This window comes from Pygocentrus nattereri, chromosome 19 (genome assembly GCF_015220715.1).
Source record: "Pygocentrus nattereri isolate fPygNat1 chromosome 19, fPygNat1.pri, whole genome shotgun sequence".
Lineage (NCBI taxonomy): Eukaryota > Metazoa > Chordata > Actinopteri > Characiformes > Serrasalmidae > Pygocentrus > Pygocentrus nattereri.
The window spans coordinates 17331193-17338015 of record NC_051229.1 but is presented as its reverse complement, the minus strand read 5'-3'; the positions used below and the strand labels follow the sequence as shown (position 1 = coordinate 17338015).

General features: G+C 40.5%; 1 long non-coding RNA gene across 1 annotated transcript; it reads right to left on the bottom strand.

Moving 5' to 3' along the window:
- Positions 1 to 4547: 4547 nt before the first annotated feature.
- On the bottom strand, positions 4548 to 5924 carry LOC108427110. Its single transcript, XR_001857827.2, has 3 exons — positions 5840 to 5924; positions 5510 to 5674; positions 4548 to 5368 (listed from the first exon to the last, which is right to left on the bottom strand). It is a non-coding gene; the product is annotated as an uncharacterized LOC108427110 (long non-coding RNA).
- Positions 5925 to 6823: the final 899 nt, after the last annotated feature.

Sequence of the window (6823 nt, the reverse complement as noted above, 5' to 3'; positions counted from 1 at the left end):
ACTGAAAGCAAAGGTTCACATACTTTTGCCACTCACAAATATGTAATATTGGATCATTTTCCTCAATAAACAAATGACCAAGTATAATATTTTTTCTGTCATTTGTTTAACTGGGGTCTCTTTATCTACTTTTAGGACACTTATCTCTTTATCTACTGAAAATCTGATGATGTTTTAGGTCATATTTATGCAGAAATGTAGAAAATTCTAAAGGTTTCACAAACTTTCAAGCACCACCGTAGATTAGTCCAGGTGGATGTTGTGGGGCATCAGTGTATTCAGTAATCTGCCTCGGGGACAAAGAGTCTGGAGGTGATGGAAGGTTGCTGCTTGGTTAGCTTCTGCCAGATGAAGAGTCCATGAGATAAGTCAATGCTGGGCTTTCTTGGGTAGGCAGGTGACGCTCAGGGTCCAGGTGAGGTTGTCTTTGAGTATTTATTAGACCATTGGTCAGTCACTAGGCTAGCAGTCAAGATTGGTTGAAACCACAACGATTCCCATTGACTGTATGATGTTGGATATTGTAGTGAGATATTTTTGGTTCCCTAAAATGACAAATGTGATATCAGATAAAGCATTTAAAATTATATAAAAATATCTGTAAATTAAAGCAGACAGCGCAAATTTAACATTATCATTGTATTCTTTCAAACTCAATGGTACCAAGAAGCCACCACTCATTCTAAAATGAAAAATGAAATTGATCACATTAAAGAAAGTACAGGGAATGGCTTAGGCTTCTTCTTTAAAATGTATATGGGTCTTGATATTCATTTTATACTTACCCCTTTCAGAGAAGCATCAGTCTGCTAAATGTGAATTAGTGAGTTAAAAACTAGGCTATGTTCACATAACCAGGCTGAAGTGACACAAATCAGATTTTTTGCCCTAATGTGACTCAGATCTTATTTTTTCAGAGCTGTGTGGACACAATTTCATAAGTGATCCTATATCAGATACATTTCCAACTTGTGGCCATGCGACTTTAATGTGAACCTCAGATCAGAATTCATGTGCTTTTTTCCCACTGCGCGTGCGCCGTCATTCAGTTACTATGGCAGCAGTGCGATCAGAAGTTAAAGCAAAAGCGGTGGAAAAGCAGCTCATCTCACCTTTTTCACTTTCGTCTCGCTCTAATAATGAAGCCGAGAGCTGACCAGATAAATATCGTCGCAGCGTAGGCTTGTTCTGATTCATTCACGTGACGTTACTGAGCACAATGTGTACATGCAGGTCATTTCTGGACACAGTCTCGTTCACATTAATGACAGATTTGGGTCACTTACCATGAGTATCAGCAAAAAATCGGATTTGAGCAATGAGGCTTGTAATGTAAACATAGCCAAAATGTCTGATAGTGACGAGTCTATATTCTGTTAGTCTATCTCATATTCAAAATACAATTTTTGTGACACAAAAATGAAAAAAAGGTTTGCTTGTATACAGTGATATGTATAATAAGATTTGACAATAACTATATAATAGTGAATATAGAAAATTGAAAAGAAGTGAGCCTGTCACTGAACAGAAGTATTTCAATAAGCCGATAATAAATGATGACAACTGTTAAAGGCCTATCACAATAACAAATGAGAAATAGATTTGTGAAAAACAGTCACTGTTACTGACTACTAACAGTATTACAGTGTCACTATCACAGCTTGAAACAGACTATAATAGCTGCAAGCTCACATTATAGGTCCCCATATTTAGAATAAAGACGGCCAGTTCTGAAACATGCAGTAAATTTCTACAATTCATTTATGACTAGTCATGAAGTTAATTAGATATGTCACCTTTTGTTCTAATTAGTTATAATTCCAGTAATTAAAGAGGTCCTTATTTAAGATGTCTTAACTATGTTTTTAGATACATGAAACTAAGTTACAGATATCCACAGTTGTTTTTTTGACTAATCACATTATACTGAGACATGTTTACAGCCAAGATGGGCATAAAATGTTGTGGCTCCTGAGGTGGATTGATTTTTGCTGAATGGACAAAATGGCTGATCTTAACATTTGGGTTTCTGACCCCTGATCTAGTTGGTTTCTATAGATTTTTTTTCACTTTGCATCATTGAGGTTAATTGTCTGTCCTATTGTATCCCTGCCCCTCTAACTAAACCAGTAAACAAGTGAATCAGTGAATGACTGATTAATTCATTCTGGCTCATGACCTTAGCCAAGAAAGAGACATGTCTTATAAGGACTTTGGCTGAACCCACAGTTTCCCACCCTGTCCTGGAGCAACCCCTGGCTGGCTCATGTCTGTATATCAGAAATTGAAATAATCATATGGCTTTTATTGAGTTTGTATCACTTAATTCATTGTATCAAATCTAGTCTTTTGGTCATCTGACAGATTTTTGACAAAATTATAAAAAATCCAAACTAAATGTTTTAAAACTATACATAATCACAAAAATGTATACTTCGGTAGCAAAAATTACCACTTGTGGGTCACATCCTTGATTTAGTTCTGGCCCAGTTCTGGCTGGGTCCTCTACCGGCATCTGGCATATATGCTTTAAAACTCATAGAACTGATGGATTTAACCCAATTGTGGTCGACACACTTTAAAAAAAGTACAACTAACAGATGTGGCCCAGATCTGGCCCGTAAACTGTAAAGCAAGTAAGACTTTACAGAAATTTGTCTGAGTTCTGACCCACACAGCGTAAAGTGAGCATATTACACCGCTGTGGGCCAGATCCGACACACAGTGTAAAGTGAGCATATTAAAACGCTGTGGTCCAGATCCGACCCACACAGTGTAAAGTGAGCATATTAAAACGCTGTGGTCCAGATCCGACCCACACAGTGTAAAGTGAGCATATTAAAGCGCTGTGGGCCAGATCCGACCCACACAGTGTAAAGTGAGCATATTAAAACGCTGTGGTCCAGATCCGACCCACAGTGTAAAGTGAGCATATTAAAAGGCTGTGGGCCAGATCCGACCCACACAGTGTAAAGTGAGCATATTAAAGCGCTGTGGGCCAGATCCGACCCACACAGTGTAAAGTGAGCATATTAAAGCGCTGTGGGCCAGATCCGACACACACAGTGTAAAGTGAGCATATTAAAATGCTGTGGGCCAGATCCGACACACACAGTGTAAAGTGAGCATATTAAAACGCTGTGGGCCAGATCCGACACACACAGTGTAAAGTGAGCATATTAAAATGCTGTGGGCCAGATCCGACACACACAGTGTAAAGTGAGCATATTAAAACGCTGTGGGCCAGATCCGACCCACACAGTGTAAAGTGAGCATATTAAAGCGCTGTGGGCCAGATCCGACCCACACAGTGTAAAGTGAGCATATTAAAGCGCTGTGGGCCAGATCCGACACACACAGTGTAAAGTGAGCATATTAAAGCGCTGTGGGCCAGATCCGACCCACACAGTGTAAAGTGAGCATATTAAAATGCTGTGGGCCAGATCCGACCCACACAGTGTAAAGTGAGCATATTAAAACGCTGTGGGCCAGATCCGACACACACAGTGTAAAGTGAGCATATTAAAATGCTGTGGGCCAGATCCGACACACACAGTGTAAAGTGAGCATATTAAAACGCTGTGGGCCAGATCCGACCCACACAGTGTAAAGTGAGCATATTAAAACGCTGTGGGCCAGATCCGACCCACACAGTGTAAAGTGAGCATATTTTAAAGGGTGTGGGCCAGATCTGACCCACAGTGTAAAGTGAGCATATTAAAATGCTGTGGGCCAGATCCAACCCACACACTGCAAAGTGAGCATATTTTAAAGGGTGTGGGCCAGATCCGACCCACAGTGTAAAGTGAGCATATTAAAAGGCTGTGGGCCAGATCCGACCCACACAGTGTAAAGTGAGCATATTAAAAGGCTGTGGGCCAGATCCAACCCACACAGTGTAAAGTGAGCATATTAAAACGCTGTGGGCCAGATCCGACCCACACACTATAAAGTGAGCATATTCAAATGGTGTGGGCCAGATATGACCCACACACAGTATAGTTAGCATATTTAAACACTGTGGGCCAGATCTGACCTACACACTGTAAAGTGAGCGTATTTAAACGGTGTGGGCCAGATCTGACCCGCACGCTGTATAGTGGGCATATTTTAATGGTGTGGGCCAGATCTGACCCACACACTGTAAAGTGAGCATATTTACAGTTTTTCTCAGTTGCTTTGCTAGATTTCTCTAATCATCCTTGGCATTTGCAAAACTGTAAGTGTATTTCTCAAAACAATTCAGACAAATAGCAAAACACCATGGATGACCTGCAAAAGCCAGTAATTTGTTCAAAACCCTTAGTTCATCTCTCAAAAGTAAATATCTGTGTCAATGAACATGTCACTGCCATCAGAATGACAAGTCCTTGTGTCATTGTGTACGGATAAGACAGTCAAATAGCTTAGTCATGTTGTCAATATAACCGTGTACTCTGGAGGGATGTTCTGATATAAACTATGGCTAAAATTCTGATGACAATTATTGTAAATTGTAGGTTACACCTTAGTGTATGTGGGAGATTAATGCAAGAGACTGGACAAGATTCATATTTACTCTTTTATTGTTTATACTGTAATTTGTTGTCATATGCGATACAGAAAGGAAAAGGCAGCACTGCAGAGCACGAAGAAAAAAAAATGAAAAAACAAAAGTACAAATGTGAACATGGGACAATCTCCTTAGGGAAAACTGTACATGCAGTGCAATAGGAATTACAGTGCAGTCTTCCTACACCTCCTGACGTTCCAGTCTGTTGGGCCACAAATTCTCATCCACATCACAACGAATATCTTCTCTTGTGCCTTATCCAGCCTCTGCAGGCATCTGCTGTGATGTCATCACAAGCTGCATCCATGGCAGCCAGAAGGGTCATCTGTGTATGTGGCTGGCAATTATATACTTTCCATCTCCATGCTGAGAAAAATTCCTCAATGGGGTTAAGGAATGGGGAGTAGGGTGGTAGGAACTCATCAGCATCCTACTGTGGATCGCACACCATTGCCTGATGATGTTGGAGCGATGGAAACTGACATTGTCCCAAACTATGATGTACTTTGGAAAGTCATCTCCAATCTGATCCCTCTTGTTCAGGGATGAGGTCCCCATAGAGAGTGTCTAAAAAGGTGACAAAATGCTCTGTATTGTATGGCCCAATAATGGGAATATGCGTTAGCACACCATTCTCAGAGATAGCAGTACCCATGGTTATGTTCCCGCCCCGATGGCCTGGCATGGCACATCAGCTGTAGCTCTGTGGCCGATGATATTTCGACCACACCTTCTGCGTTTTGTTAGGTTGAAGCCAGCCTCATCCATGGAGATGAAGCTGTGAGGTGGTTCACTTGCTTCCAGTTCCATTATACGCTATATCCATAAGACACAAAATGGGTTTTATGAATTACATGCGTTTTTATTTTGGACAAGATACAGTTACATCAAATGTATACAGCACATATTGCATCTTCTTCTCTACAGCCATAGCAAATGTGTAAAGGTCGCACTCACTGTACTGTATATCACTACACAATGTTGTTTACTGTAGAGTCCTCTATAATGGCACTCTTTATCTCCCTTATGGCATTGTTTTCAACAACCATTGTGCAAATAGCGTCCTCCTGTTCAAGTGTGAAAAGGGGCACTCTGCCACCCCTGTGAAGTTGTCTTGCAGTTCTATGTGGAAAAAATAGTAATGCAAAACACAAAATTGAGTAAGATATCACTGTATAAAGTACACTTACTGTATATTGTAAAATGCAAGTGGGATTCTGTAATATTGTATGATGCATTACAGAAAGCATACAGTATTACAGTAGTGCCTATTGTTAGATTACATACCTGTTATGTCAACAAGTGTGAACAATTGAGGACACAGTTGTTCTCGCAACATTTGGCTGCACCCTTCGAACAGCCTCAGCCACTGTAAGCCCATGATTGACAACGTGGTCTACAAGTGTGGCTCTTATCTCATCAGGAACATGCATATGTCCTTGGCCTCTTCTGCCTCTTCCTCTGTTTTGCCTCCCAACTCCTCCTCCACGCTGTTGACCCCGTCCAATTCCTTGTCCTTCTATTGTCAGACATTGTAACATTGTGTGGTGCTCCAGCTATATATATACTTGCTGGTTGATGGTTCATGAGATGCACCTTCATTAGAGAAAGTCAAGAATCACCTGGGAGCAATTTACCACTTAAGGACAGATTTAGGAAAAAGGTCTAATGGAAATGTCTAGATATATGCTTGACATATTATGACAACTTGTTCAACCATTTTGCATGTAAAGACCCATATAATACATTTTGATCAACATTATACAAGCAATTGATAATGTAGGAAACCGCAGAGAATTGTACATAATCATTTGCATAGAAGTACCAAAGCATTTGCAACTTGTTCAAAGAAATGAGAAACTGCATTTTTGATGTGCACAAGTGACACAATGATGTGAAGATTGAGCAGGTAGTTTTGAGAATTTCAATTCTGATCTGAGAAACGTACCAAAGCAACTGAGAAAAACTGTAAAAGGTGTGGGCCAGATCTGACCCACACGGTGTAACGTGAGCATATTTAAACTGTGTGGTCCAGATCTGACCCACACAGTGTAACGTGAGCATATTTAAACTGTGGGGTCCAGATCTGACCCACACAGTGTAACGTGAGCATATTTAAACTGTGTGGTCCAGATCTGACCCACACACAGTACAGTGAGTATATTTAAACTGTGTGATCCAGATCTGATCCACACACTATAAAGTGAGCATATTTAAAAGGTGTGGTCCAGATCTGACCCACACAGTGTAACGTGAGCATATTTAAACTGT